Below are 15,399 nucleotides of genomic sequence, written 5' to 3'. Positions count from 1 at the left end.
GTTTTCAACTATACATACAAAAGCTTATGCACTCACCAACTTAATTGTTGACACTCTTTCAAACTTACTTGTATTATCAGGTAATCAATGAAAATAGGTAACTACCAGCTTTTGATGATGGAATGCTACGACGTTAGACAAACCATTTTATCATTATATTGTAATCATTTTTGAAACATGTAACTCATGAAACCATGTAACTTTCTCGATTATATTTATGATGGTTGTATTTACTTTTCTCACTATTATACTTGTTGTTATGATAATATACATGAAGTCCCCCACCCCCGGACGTTTCCGTCATCCTTGGTTTGGGGGTATGACTCATACCTACTTGTACGCCCAACGTACTCACCCTCTTCTGCCCAAAACTTGATTCAACACTTAATCCCTTAAGACAAAGCTAAAAAACGAAGATTTGACTTCCTTGAGCTGGATTAACACGTAAAGTTGCTAACTTTACGTTCATGCATGTCTAAACGAAGCTCTTAAGCTTAAAAAGGACTCAGTAAGTGACTTAATGCATGCATGTGACCAAAAATCCCATAAAGCTTGCACCTTTGTGCTTAAGGAGTCCAATACAAACTTCGATCTTAAAGGACAAGCCCTCAAAACGTCTTAACTCTTCCATCAACCTAAAAAGGACCAAAAGGATAAAAAAAAAAGCTATTAGGAGATATAAACACCTATAAGCCAAGGTTTAAATTGATACGTTAGAAAGATTGGCCAAAAGATAATGATTTTGGATCCAAAACCTTTCCACCAAGCTTCTCTACTTCCTTCATAAATGCAAAAATGGGCACCAAAGTCTTCTTTATAGCTTAAGAACACCACCATGAGGTTAAGGGGTCGATTTAGGGTTTTAGGAGGTTTGGGGGCTGGTAGATTTTCTGGTTACGCTAAGCACACACTAATGTACGCCTAGTGTACTGCCCTTGACACTAGTACGCCCTGCTTAGTCCCTATGTACGGCCCGCGTACTAGAGTTTCCTCTTAAACCCTAAAATACTCTGAAGGCCATAACTTTTTTGTTATAAATCTAACTTCGACGATCCTTATATCAATGAAAAGGTAATAAGAATCTCTACACTTTTATCAACTCATACTTGCCATAAAATTTCCCAACCAAAAATCCAATTTCCATAAAAGCCTGTGCTGTCATTTTACCAAAATACCCCTTGGCTCCAAAACCAAATCCAAACACCCGAATCATCTAATTTACATCACCCACACCCGAATGGGTAACGATTCGGGACAGGGCGTTACACTTTGTGTCTTCCTTTTCCTAGATTATACTTTCTTGAGTGTGACAAAGATTTTTTGTTGCTGAAAAAACTAAGAAAATCGGTTATTCAGTCTTTTCGGAGGATTCTGCGAGGTAAATCCGAGGGTGTGTAAGAGAGGACTCTCGGGTTTATGTTACAATCGGTTTTGGTGTCTAGGTTGGAGCTAGGTGAGTTTGGTTGCATGATAGTTTAGGAGAGTCTTTTGTTGCTTCAACTCGTTCTTTGGTTGACGTGGACCTTTTACTAGCGTCTTTAGTTGCTACAAGATGGGTAAATCTTGTTCTCATTAAAATAAATGTTTTTTCTTGGAAGTTGGTTTTAGACAGATTACCTATTCGCCTTAACCTTTATAAGGGAGGTTTGGATGTTCCTAGTTTGTGTTGCCTTATTTGTAAAAATGGAGTGAAATTGCTAAACCATTTGTTCTTTTCTTGCCCGTTGGCTTTGACTCTTTTGGAGAAGAAGGTGGGCTAGTGGGGTTCAGATTGCCCCGTTATTTTCTCACATGACAATTGGCTTTTGTGGTTTGGCAATTTGCGTCATAACAAGGTTGTTAAGAACTTGTTGGGGGCTGTTTTTCTTATTATGTGGTAGCATATCTATAATTTTAGGAATAAAATGTTTTGTTTTGATAAAGCTCTGCTTGAAAAAAGCCTTCTTTTAATGGGATCATTAAGCATGCATAATCTTGGTGTCATAGTACGTGTAAGAGTTATTTAGATGGGTTGGATGATTGCAGAATCCATCACTTGTTATTATGTAATGTTTTAATTTTATACTTTTTATCTTACATCTTGTTAGTTTCTTTTAATATAATTTATGTTGTTCTAAAAGAAGCGTTAGCTCTTTTGTGAGCGTGTATTAGTCGATGGTGGGAAGATGCCATTCCAAATGTGTTTAATGTTCATGTGTTGTTTGATTGGGTTTATAATAACGGGATTTAAAAAATGAAAAAGAGTGTTATGGAGGTGATCATTATGACATTACTATTTGGATGATTTAGAGCTTCTATAATAATAAAGTTTTCGCTACCAATAATTATTGTAACTTTGTAAAGATTCGTTTTTTTGATAGAGTTGTTTGTTATTCTTTTAATTGGTTTGGTTTGAGAATTAGTCAACTTAAAGTCCATTGGGTTTAATTGGATATAAAAAACCCAATCTTGACAATTCTCATGTAATTGTTTCCTAACGTCTTGCTAATATTCTTTGTGATATTTAGTCGTGCAACAAAAATCTTATACTATATGTTTGGTGATTGTCGTTGATACAAATATGTCCACGGTGTAAATATGTAATTTATTTATATATTTGCCACCTAGTTAAATGAATAGTTTTATGCGATTTCCTTTTCTTTTTTTTTTGAACTATTGAATTTGCACGGTTCAAATACTTTGTACCGTAACTATGTAGACCATAACTCTATCAGACGACTATACGTATTGATGTATACATATAATACTTTCAGTTTTATGTTAAATTGGGCCTTGGCCTCTTAAGAAGAACAATAATAATATTATTTCATGATTTCATCAGGCAATGGATACAAGTTATATTGGGCCTTGGGCCGTTACAAAAATGCACTCATTGCATTCTCGGATACAACTGGTCATTTATATTTCTTTTGTAAATTATAATCATAGTTTATTCATTGTGTCTCACATGATGGATCATTTTGTTTATAAGTTTAGGTATAATGACTTATAAGGGTAATATATTTTTTGATTTATATATATTTGGTCATTGTTTTTTTCGTCTATAATTAGTACTTGAACTTGTTTAACTGTACACATTCAGTCCTTATGACCGTTTACTCTATGTTAGCCGGGAAAAATGATTTAATAGGTAATATATTTATCATTTTATACACATTTAGTCTTTAATATTTTTTATATTTCAATTAAGTCATTTTTGTTTTTCTTTTTTATTTTTGTACACATTCAGGACATTTCTTTAGGTTTTTTTTCTCACGACATCTAACGTGGAACAATCATTAATCAAGTGTTTCAGGAAGTTAATGTTTATGTCCATCGCAATCTCGACTGTTTGGTTGTGTAGATCTTGTGGTTTGACTAAGGTCTTGCGCTTTGAACGTCGTAACTTTTTCATACGATATTAGATTTTAACAATATTTATATCCATGTGTTCATTTTTTTAGTCTACTACAACTTTCATTAAGATTACTCCCGTAAAAATTCAATATATTTTTATTTACGATTTTATAAAAAAAACATTCATACATGCATTTATAAAAAAACGTAAGGATATAAAGACCGTAACTAAAAATATATTACTTTTTAACAGAAGTAATGTAAACGAAAGTTGTAGTAGACTAATATACAAACGCATGGATAAAAGATCGTTAAATTCTGAGAGCGTAGGTGTTTTTCTAGGGTTTAGGTGTTGTTTGGAGCCTTAGAGAGAGAAAGATTTTAGAGAGAGAATGAGAAAATATGTGAAAAATCCGGAGACCCTCGCCCCCTTTTATAGCCTGCGAGGCCTCGGACTACGTTGGGCGTAATCCTTGGCTACGCGACGCATATCTTCGGATAATGTGTGAGGTGGCGAGCATTCGATGGAGCGACGTGGCTTCAGCTGGACTGAGGGAAGGGTTTGCGTACGCAGCGTGTTCCGAGCTCAGACGCTAGGCATAATGCGAGGGTGACACGTCCTTCATCCGAAGCGAGACCGTGCTCAGCAAGCGACGGCTGAGATTTGAGCACATCATCGATTGAGCAGCAGATTTCGTGATTGCTCTTTCTGACTTCTAAAAATCATAACTTTCGCATACGAGCTCCGTTTTTGACGTTCTTTATATCCACGCGTAGGTGGGAACGTACTCTACAACTTTCGTTTAGACTCCATCGGCTAATTTTGACTTTATTTTAAAAGTTATATTTCTAACAGGCCGAGACAGGATTGGTTCGTTAAAAATTCATAACTTCTTCATCCGACGTCCGTTTTCACCCATCTTTTTCTCATTACGCTAATCTTAACGAGATCTTCGATTCTCGTTTAGGTCGTGTCGGCTAAAAACCGCTCAATCTATTATTCGAATTTCAGGTTGTACACTGCTAATCCGAAACTTCAAAAAATCATAACTTGTTCATATGAAGTCAGATTTGGGCGTTCTTTTTATGGACGCTCTCGGTTTAACGTATTTTACGACTTTCGTTTAAATCGCTAAGGCTAAATCTCGCTCTATCATAAATTCAATATTTACACTTTCCGATATCGTGCCGGTTCCGTTGCGAAACTTCGACAGGTCATAACTTCTTCGTTATAACTCGGATTTCGGTGTTCTTTATATCTCCGGAATCCTTGTTTCGACCACTACACCTTTATATTAAGATATGGGGCTTATCTCACACTTTAATTTTGATGCTTATTTTTGTTCTTTATTAATTATACATTTATAATTAAATAATAAGCATATAAATATTCATAATTCACATAATACTCAAAATTTTAATCTTTATTACTTCAAAAAGAGTTACAGTAGTTGACCTAGACTATTACATTATCAAAAATGCTTAGCCTGAAACCCAGGTGTTACAAAAAAACCTTTCACTAAGAACATCCCTAAACAATTATATACACGTTAAGCATAAATTGTAAAATAATAAATGAGATAAGGAGGATATACATACAAATAACCACATCTAGTGTTGCATGAGCTTCCTCGGCTGTTAGCTAGGAAGCTCGACTCCTTATAACTTACGCCTCTCGCCTGGCCCTAATGTGCATCAGTAATTTGCAATATAGGTAGAGTAGGTTCTACAATTGCACATATTTTCAAACACGAACAATCGGCCTTCATGTGTCCCTTCTGATTGCACCGGAAGCAAATCAAACTTGATACCTATGTGGTTGTTGTGCAATCCCTACTGAAATGACCAATCTTTCCACACTTATAGCAGCCTCAACCACTCGCCCTACAAACCCCATCATACGTCTTGTCGCACATGCCACAATGGCCTCGGCCCTGCTGGCTCCTCGATCTATGATTAGAACTATTGGGTCTCTTGACAACTGATATTGCCATATTTATACATATTTTTAGGCAATATTTATTTACATTTTTATTTACATTTTTGTTATTTGCATAGGATTATGGTACTTATAAGGATAAATTGTTATTTGCAGCCAAAGTGAAGCATTTTCGAAGAAAGGGACCAAAATTGACAATACTTGGAACATTGGAGACTTGGAGTACAAAAGATGAAGAAATTCATGGACTCAACCGAAGTCACGACGTGAACGAGAAGACCACGACGTGGCACAAGTATTCTAGAAGATAAGCTTACGAGAAGAAGGAATCCTTGCCCGATACGATATCGGATCACGACGTGGAGCTTCCTGCCACGACGTGGATCACGACTTTTTAGAAAACTATAAATTCCCTTGCCCGTTATGACTTGGAAAACTTTTTGGCTGATTGGAAGGTTACCTGAAGACGATTTTGAACAGAAAAAAGAGTTCTGAAAAAGGCTTTCAACATCAAAAGGAGTAAAGGTTCATAATTAGTTAGTTAGTTTGATAGTTATGAACATGTTTGATAATTTGATTTGTTTTTGCTTACTTGTTACTATGAGTAGTTGAATCTAGCAGCTCTTGTCTTGCTAGATGAAGCTTCTGAATTATGTTTTAGCTTAATGAATATTGAATTTGATTAGTTGGTAAATTGCTTGTGTTTGATTATCATTACCTAGCATGTTATTTTAGTTTCTTAGTTGCTTAAAGTCATGTTCTATGTAGCTTAGTGACCATTAAATTACATGAACTTGAAACCTAATGATTTAGTGAACATTGAATTGCTAGAGCTAGGATCGACCAAATCTTAGATAAGTGTTAAAAGTAACTAATTTAGCTGTGCTAGAGGACATAATTTATGACCATAATTGTGTTTTCTTAGATAAATCTTACATAGCTCACCTATAATTAATAACTAATTCTGTGTTTTGCTTATGTGTGAACATACAAGGTAGTTCGTAAATTGGTAAAAAGATTAGGAAATTTGGACTTGAATTGCTAATTACATAATAATTGGTGGCCAACTTTGATAATCCATAATTATTAGCTAACCATAAATAAAGAAGTGGATTCAAACTAGACACGAGTGTTTTTAATTTATTGATTGAATTATGTGATTTAAGTTCGTCTGGTCTTGCAAAATCAGATAAAACCCCCTCTTTGATCTAAAATTAGGTTAATTTAATAGTAGATAAATTAATTAATCAAAACCGTTCCCTGAGATCGACACCCGACTTATCCAACTATTCTATAATTTTGACTAGGTACACTGCCTAGGTGCAATTAGTTAGTTAAGGTAGTTAGGTTATAAATAATAAAATTAGGTGTAGCTATTCGCACGCATCAAGTTTTTGGTGCCGTTGCCGGGGAACGACTTAGTTATAAATTATTTATTTGCTTTTGATTAATCGATCCTTTTTTTGGATAAAACCTGCAAAAAGTTATTTTACCAAGCATAGTATAATTTTTTTTATTATTTTCTTTTCGTTACAGGATTCACGACGTGAACCTCTAGGCTCACGACGTGAAAACTGTGAATTCTAGTTTTCTTTGATTTTATTTTATTTTATTTTATTTTAGTTAAGTTTTAGGTTTTTATTTTTGTTTTATTTCAGGAGTTCATGACCATAGGCTCTAACACACCTTTGGTGCCACCTATTGAAGACCCAGAGTCCGCCCTTCACAAAAAGAAAGATAAGAACGTGAAAGAAGATCAAACACCAAAGAAGACGCCCTTACAAGAACTCAAGACAGAATTCTCATAGAAGTCGGGAAAGAAGACGGAAGGATCAAGTTCATCTTCAAAGGACAAGAATAAGGTTGAAGACTTAGATCAAATACCTATCCCGAATGAATCCGAATACGAATTCGAAGCCGAGTTTGGACTTTATACAAGTGAACCCAAGAACGAGCCAAGGAACGAGATGGAAAACATTGAAGAAATGTCTATGAGAGCTTACAGAAAGAGAATTAGAGATGATGTCGGTCCAGGTTTAGTACAAGTTGCCATTCCTGCCACTGCCACATTCAAGCTGAAAGGACATATCCTTTCTGCACTGAAGGATATCACATTCCATGGAAAAGATCATGAGGATGCATTTAAGCACTTAGATGAAGTCAACGACATTGCTGATTATTTCAATGTACCGAATGTGAATAGAGATACCGTCTTGCTAAGGATGCTACCACCATGTACAATCACTACTTGGGCTCAAATGCGTGAGAAATTTCTAGATCAGCTATGCCCACCATCCAAGATAACTAAACTTAAGAAGGCATTAGCCAATTTTGAGCAAAACCCGGGGGAGTCACATTACGAGGCTTGGGAGCGCTACAAGGGGTTGTTAAGGAATTATCCTCAACATGACCTTAACATCCAACAAGAAGTGTCCATATTCTATGACGGGGTCAATGTAATGACTAGCAACTCATTGATTCTCAAGGACCACTTACAAAGAAAAATCTGGGTGAAGTCAAGGAATTAGTTGAAGAATTTGCAAAGCATTCTCGTGAATACCACAATCCAAGGAATGAAGAAGTAAGGGGAGTTGGGAGTGCACATTCTGAAGAGACGGCTGCTATGATGGAAATGCTAAATAATATGGACCGAAGGCTGACCCAAATGGACCAATCAATTCATGAAATTAGAGTTAGTTGTGAACGATGCAGTGGGCCACACTTGACTAAAGATTGCCATGTGGATGAATATGGGAACAAGAAGGCTTAAGTTTGCTACTCGAGTGGGGACAAGTATGATGAAGACTGGAGGAAACCAAAGAAAGATTGGCTGCCATATGATGAGTACAAGGGGAAAAAAGAAGAAAAATTTAAGCAGACAGGCCGAGGCTTCTACCAAAAAGAGCAACCACCAGCTGAGAAGAAAGTATACTTGGAAAATATTTTGACCAAATTTATGGCAGCTTTTGAGAAAAGGCATGATAACACCGATGCAGTGCTAAAGGAACACATCAAAATGATGAAAGGACAGCAAACAATGATGATTGACCAACAAGCTTCATTCAGAAATCGTCAAGCATCAATCCATAATCTCGAAGTCCAAATTGATCAACTAACTACCTTGGTGAGCCACAAATTGTCCTCACAATTTCCCGAAAAGAACGTTCAATCCCATGTAATGATGATTGATACTGAAGAAGAGGCCATCTCCGAGTTCCTAGAAACCCTAGAAGTGGAGCCAAAGCCATCCGGACCAAGGCTAAAGAAGTCGAAAATTGAATATGAGAATGTTGCTGAACTACCACATTCATGTCGTGAACCTCCTCTGTTCACGATGTGACCCCGACCTGAACAACAAAATTCAGATTCAGTTCCAGTATATTATCTGCCTCTACCGTTTCCTTCCCGAGCTGGTCTTAATCCACTAGAATGAGAGCATTTGGAGTTTATTAAGCACGTGAGGGGTATCTCGATTAATACTCCTTTTGTCGAGTCATTATCGAAAATTCCCGAATATGAAAAGTTTTTACAAGACTTGATAGACACTCGTCAACAACTAAAGAAGAATTCTAAGGTGATTCTATGTGATCAAAGTTCAAGGGCTATAATGAGAGAGTTACCTAAGAAGATGGGAGATCCCGGATGCCTCACTCTTCCATGTGAGTTTGGAAACAATTTGAAGACTTATGCTTTAGCCGATTCCGGGGCTAGCATAAATTTGATGCCTTTTTTGTTCTACTAACAGTTAAATATCCAGAAGATGAAGGGAACAAAAATGAACATCCACATGGCCAATCATTTGGTGACGCATCCGAGGGGAATTGTTTAAGACATCCTTGTTAAAATTGGGAAATTTGTTTTCCCAGTTGACTTTGTCGTTATGGATATGAAGGAGGATATAAATATCCCAATCATTCTTGGTCGCCCTTTGCTAAATACCATTGGTGCTTTAGGTGTTGTTCATGAATCTAAGCTTACATTGAGGGTTGGTGATGATAAGGAAGATTTTGGAATACAAGATGGATTTCAAGGATATGATGTTAAGGGTGAAGTGTTCAATATTGATGAAGATAATGAACTTGAAGAATTAGAGAAGCTTATTGAAGAAGAAATCAAGACAATTAATCAAGTCGAACGCACTAAACCAAGAGCATTCGTTCCGTTTTTCGTTGAAGTCATTTCCTACACAAAACCAACATCTTTGTTGAGTGAGGAAAATGATGAGTTGTCAAGTGATGAGGATGAGGCTACTTCCAAGGAGACGGTTCCAATTGTGAAGGAAAGAAGGTCCCTATTGAGCTAAATAAGAATGAAGAAAAAGAGGAAACCAAAGGGATCAAAAGGAAGTTTAATATAGACGAGGTGAAGGCTAAAAAGGAAAATTCAAAAAAGGCGTACATTAGACGAGTCCAAACATACAGGAGGCGATGAAAGGAGCATAAAATCTAGCTGGTGATGGACTCATCTGAAAATTCAACGTACGAAGCACGAAGTCCAGCTCACGACTACATCAAAAAGAAGCGCTTCTCGGGAGGCAACCCGAGTTTGGTTTGCATTTTCTTTTCTTTTCTTTTTAGTTTTTGAGTTTTTGATTAGGAAAGTTATCAAGTCATCATCTAAAATACTATTAAAACTTAGTTATGGGGTGTTTTGTTAAACAATGAAAATAAACAAATATTGTTATTAGCTAAATTATATTTTGTGTCCAGACATCATTCACGTCGTGGGCTGATGCGCCACGTCATGGTTGTAGATGGAATACGGGGACTGATTTAGAATGATCAAGTTAGCCTTTTACAAAAACCACGTAGTGGTATTGCCTTCCACTACGTGGACTTTAAAAGTCATGGGGGACCAGTTCATAAACACTTTGACAGCAAGTCTTTGTCCCCATTTGTTTACTATCGCACGCACGGAAGCAACCCCACAACCGATTTTTCCTCATTTTTCTTCCAAGTTTCTTTTATTTTCATGTCTTCTAACTCCATTTGGTATGTATTTCATCCTTTAATTGTTGACATTACTTGTAATTTATACATTCTCTTGGTTAGGGTTTGTTTTGAAGTTAAAATCCCAAATTTGTTGAATTGGTTAGTATTTTTCAGATACACGATTTTAGAATAGCAAGAGAAACAAACACCAAGTATGATTCACTACTAGAAAACAGACCTTTAACGACGCGCAATTTATGACACGCAGTGATTTATAATACGCAAAAGCATGTGACCTAAAAATAATGTCAGCTCTCTAGAAATTTTAAGAATTTAAGACGCGTATTTTTGCGTGCCGTAAAACTAGTGTTAGAAAAAAAAACACGAAGGGCACTTATTATTAAATGTGTGCGTCATCTAAACATGTCGCTTTATAATTTTTAATGAAACGCGCTCTTTAGTTACAAGCGGGAAAAGGAAAAACCCCAAAATTAGAAAAACCCGCTTTCGCTTCCCTCTTTACCCTAATCGGCGATCCTTCTTTCCCCTCCCTGGCTCCCCACATCGACCGCTAACTACTCCCCTCACACTCCGACTACCACTTTGTGCTCTTTCTTGGTTGTCAACCCTCTTCCATTGTCGACCCTCCACCAACGTTGCATCTTTTTCATCGTCTTCCTCAGCCATCAGTCTTCTTCAGTGCCTTCATATGCAGATTCTACGCTCCACCCCTTCCACACGAGCACTTTGTAATCGACGACTTGATTAGCGTCTCCTTACCTTGCTCTCTCTCTCACCTCACCTCGTTGGCAACCGCAGGCTCACCTCTAATCGCCGACCATTGAGACTCATCAGCACCAGCGACTGTGTCCCGAATCCGCTTCCCCTCTAAATTACTCCACTTACTACAACTACTCATGAGCTTCTTTTCTACCTTGTTTCCATCAGTTCTCTCACATATCCCCTCGTTCATCTCCGCCCCTCACCCATCTCTACCGTCTCCAACCCTCACCGCCTCTTCTTGCCTCATAGCCCACACCTAACAACTTTGATTTGAAGAAATTTAAGGAAGTAGAAGTTGTTCAAGAATAAATTGTAGATGAAACCCTAATAGCATTATGTGACAACGCAAGAAGATGTTGGCGTTGGAGAGCAAGCGTTCTTGGTTGTTTCCTTCTTATGCTCTGTACTTTTTTCCAGGTATTTTAGTCCTTTCTGTAAACCCGATCTGTAATTACTTGTTGATAAAAGTTTCAAAAAATTACAGGCAAGAGGAATCACAATTTCAAAAACATGTTTGTAGTTACAGAACCCACATCCCTCTGTAAAACTTAGAATTCTATCAGAAAATCAAATATATTCAACATAGCCAAATTAAATTTCTTGGAATAGCTCTATCCCATACTTACATGTTCTTACAGTGTTTTCTTCTTCTTCTTCTTCTTCTATGTAGCAATGATTGTAAAGGTAGCAATTGCTGTGGTGGGTGGTTTTCTAGGATGGATTTATACACGAATCAAACCACCACCTCTTAGGGTTTGTGGATCACCTGGTGGACCTCCTATTACTTCACCTCGAATCCAACTTAATGATGGAAGACATTTACCTTACAGAGAGTGGGGTGTCTCCAAAGATAAAGCCAACTACAAGATCATTGTCATAAGCTATTGCCCTCCAACTGAAACGAATCTATCATCTGGCAAAAAATTGGTAATGAGATGATTTATTTTTTTATCTTCTCCATGAAAGTCAACAAAAACTATTATATTCTGTATATCTACATAAATGTGAAATGGAAATATGGAATACTGATTTTTATATTGTAGGTGGTTGTTGTCTACAACTCCGAAGGGTGGAAGAGATCTGATGTTATAAGACTTCCAGTGAGTATCATTTTAGGTTTTGAACTTTTGGTTGCATCTAAATCACTTTTTTTGGGATAATAATAACAATAATAATATATTATGTGTATTATATGTGAATATCTAACAGGTTGTGAGCGAGAATATTGTTGTCCATGACTCCAATGGAAAAGAAGTAGAGTATCAACTTCTCCCCATAGTAAATGATGCTCTTGCCCTTAGAAACTACTACACCACTACATATACAGGCAAATCACCAAGCTCAATTCCCAAGTTTTCACTTGCATTTACAGCAACTGTTCCACCTCTGGGATTTACCACATACGTCATTTCAAGCACAAAAAGCCAGGTAAAAATAAAGTTAACAATATTTTACATAATATACATTGATTTTCGAATTTTGAACAGAATTTATCTAGTGATATAATTTATTTTTTGCAGCTTGGAATTCTGTAAATGAAGCATTTTACAAGCATACTGAAACAGGAAATGATGGGATAGAAGTAGGAACAGGAAATTTGAAGTTAATCTATTCTGGAAGTGAAGGAAAGGTTTCTCAATATGTTAACAGTCGAAGCTCTGTAAGTATAGTTACCTTTCATTTTTTTTGCATAATATAGCAACCAACTATCTTATTTTTGCTAATGACCTAATTGGAAAATAAAATAGTTTATCACCCAAATTAGCAAAAATGAACGTATTTTTTGACGTTATATAAAATATAGTAAGTTAAGTTATGTATTATTATTAGTATTGTTATTTATTCTTTTAATGTGCACTAACCTGTGTTATTTTCGTTTATGAAAGATCACTGCCTCTGTGAAGCAATCATACAACTTTTATGCCGGATTTGATGGAACTACATGAGAGCAGGTAACTTTATTTTCCTTATATCATTTATTATTATTATTATTTTTTATTTTGTAAATACTGTTATTGGTACAAGTTTTTTATATTAACAATTGAGCTCCTAACTTGTTTAATTTAGGCATCTGGAGCATATATTTCCCGTCCAAATGGTACATATTCTATTGATACACAGGAGCAGGTATATATTATATAACTTCTTCTGATATATCTATGTGTCTTATAGTTTATACTTTATAGCCAGATTTAAATTTTAATATTCTTCATTGAAATTACAGACTCCCATAAAGGTTTTGAATGGGCCAATATATGATGAAGTACATCATAAAATAAATCCATGGATTTACCAAGTAATGGATAAAGTAGTGCTATATGAACTCATTTTTTTCTTTGTTGGACTGATTGAACCGTCTGAAATGACCATTTTACCCTTCTGTCCAGATCACTAGAGTGTTCAAGAATAAGGAGCATGCTGAAGTTGAATTTACAGTAAGTTCATTTTTCTTTACCTGTCTAATTGTTGTTCATTACTGATAATCTCAACTTTTTCAGGTGGGCCCCATACCTATTGATGATGGAGTTGGGAAAGAAATTGTTACTCAGATCACAACCACCATGAAGAGCAATAAAACATTTTACATAGATTCTAATGGGAGAGATTTTCTTCAAAGGGTATTACTCCCATTAAACATCTAAGTAGGTATTTAAAGAAAATGTGATCAAAATTATATTTTTTTGTGGCAGATTCGAGACTATAGAGAGGATTGGGATCTTGAAGTGAATCAACCTATTGCTGGAAATTATTATCCTGTATGTTTTCTTTTTTCAATATCCATTATCAAGATAACTGTCATTTTGAATCAACATGCCCTTTGCTATTCATATTCAATGCTCCATTAATGGAAAAATTTTAAAGAAACGTTTCACAGACTTGTGTTATTTCTAAAGGTCAATCTTGGAATTTACCTAAAAGACGAAACTAGTTAGCTCTTGCTTTTAGTAGATAGATCCGTAGGTGGATCCAGCATTGTTGATGGGCAATTGGAGTTAATGCTTCATAGGTATGTCTTTTCTTTCCATTCACACTTTCATCAAAATCAACAATCAAAAAAATTAAATCAGCCATAATATATATAAACACGAATAATCTCTTTTTTAGGAGATTGCTTTATGATGATGGAAAAGGTGTTGCAGAGGCGCTTAATGAAACAGTTTGCGTTGGTAATGATTGTAGAGGATTAACTATAAGCATTTTCTATAAGTCCTTCAATTTGGGAATTTAATTTTGACATTGATAAAAAAGTCAAAGTAATGAGTCTTCCCCTCATTAAATCTTCAACTTTTTGTAGGTTCAAGGTAAATACTATCTTAGGATCGATCCAATTGGAAAGGGTGCCAAGTGGCGCCGATCCTATGGTCAAGAAATATACTCTCCACTTCTTTTGGCGTTCACTGAGCAGGTGATTGAATATTTTTTTGTGTTAAATATTTCTTTAAAAATCCATAAAAAATGTTACTTATCAATTAATTTTATTATATTTTATAGGAAACAGGGACAAATTTCCAGGTGTCCACATTTTCAGGAATGGATTCCTCCTACAGTCTCCCTGATAACGTAGCATTGTTAACACTCCAGGTAAACCATGCAAAAAGACGTAAATGCCCTCCTTCATTCGAATCTTTGAAAATAGCCTACAAAGCTTGAGAAAAAGCTTTATTTTCTTAATTCAGGAGCTGGAAGATGGAAAAATTCTTCTTCGGTTAGCACACTTATATGAGGTGGTTAATCTTTCTTCTTCTTCTTCTTTATATTATTATTACATAAGTTCATTTAATTGTGTTTTGAAACACGATAAAATTATATTTGTATATTTATATATTTTTTTCTTCTGGCTCTAGGTTGGAGAGGACAAAGATCTTTCAGTTATGACAAGTGTTGAATTACATAAACTATTTGCAAAGAGGAAGGTAATACACTACAACATGCAAGTTTCTTTAACACACTAAATAACATCATTTTAACTTTATTTTTGTACTTGATATGAAGATAAAAGCTCAATTGCACAGCCTCATGAAAAACAGAAGTTACAATTTTGTATAAAAGCTCAATTGCACAGCCTCATGAAAAACAAAATTTACAATTTTGCCTCTTACACTCTCTCAACAATCTCTTCTAGGTTTTTTCTTCTCATCTGATTTCCATTCAAATTCCTTAGAAAATATAAATTTTGTGTGGTTGATATGTCGTCAATTGGGCATACTTTTGATATTCTATTAGGATGCATTTAAATATCTGAGAAGGGATTGCTTCCACAGTTTGGCTGAGAAACCTCAGTCACTCTCTTGTATTTCAGGTTCTAATTTCTATATCCTTCAGTAATTTTCCTTTTATACCCTTGGCTGAGATAAAGGGTCTAATTCCAGAGGTTTTATTGAGTAACTTTTGGAGTTGTAACATTGGCAA

At 35.7% G+C, this 15,399-nt stretch overlaps 1 non-coding gene and 1 pseudogene across 1 annotated transcript; one reads left to right on the top strand and one right to left on the bottom strand.

Moving 5' to 3' along the window:
* Positions 1 to 7,581: 7,581 nt before the first annotated feature.
* Positions 7,582 to 7,688, bottom strand: LOC145056137 (small nucleolar RNA R71). The gene has a single exon (XR_013685672.1). It is a non-coding gene; the product is annotated as a small nucleolar RNA R71 (small nucleolar RNA).
* Positions 7,689 to 9,155: 1,467 nt separating this feature from the next.
* LOC145050100 (putative alpha-mannosidase At5g13980) lies at positions 9,156 to 15,036 on the top strand (annotated as a pseudogene).
* The last annotated feature ends 363 nt before the right edge of the window (positions 15,037 to 15,399 follow it).

The sequence above is a fragment of the Lactuca serriola genome, chromosome 5, assembly GCF_051521515.1.
Source record: "Lactuca serriola cultivar US96UC23 chromosome 5, Lser_US96UC23_V15, whole genome shotgun sequence".
Taxonomy (NCBI): Eukaryota; Viridiplantae; Streptophyta; class Magnoliopsida; order Asterales; family Asteraceae; genus Lactuca; species Lactuca serriola.
Note: the sequence above shows the minus strand (reverse complement) of the source record. Positions and strands in the feature narration are given on the sequence as shown.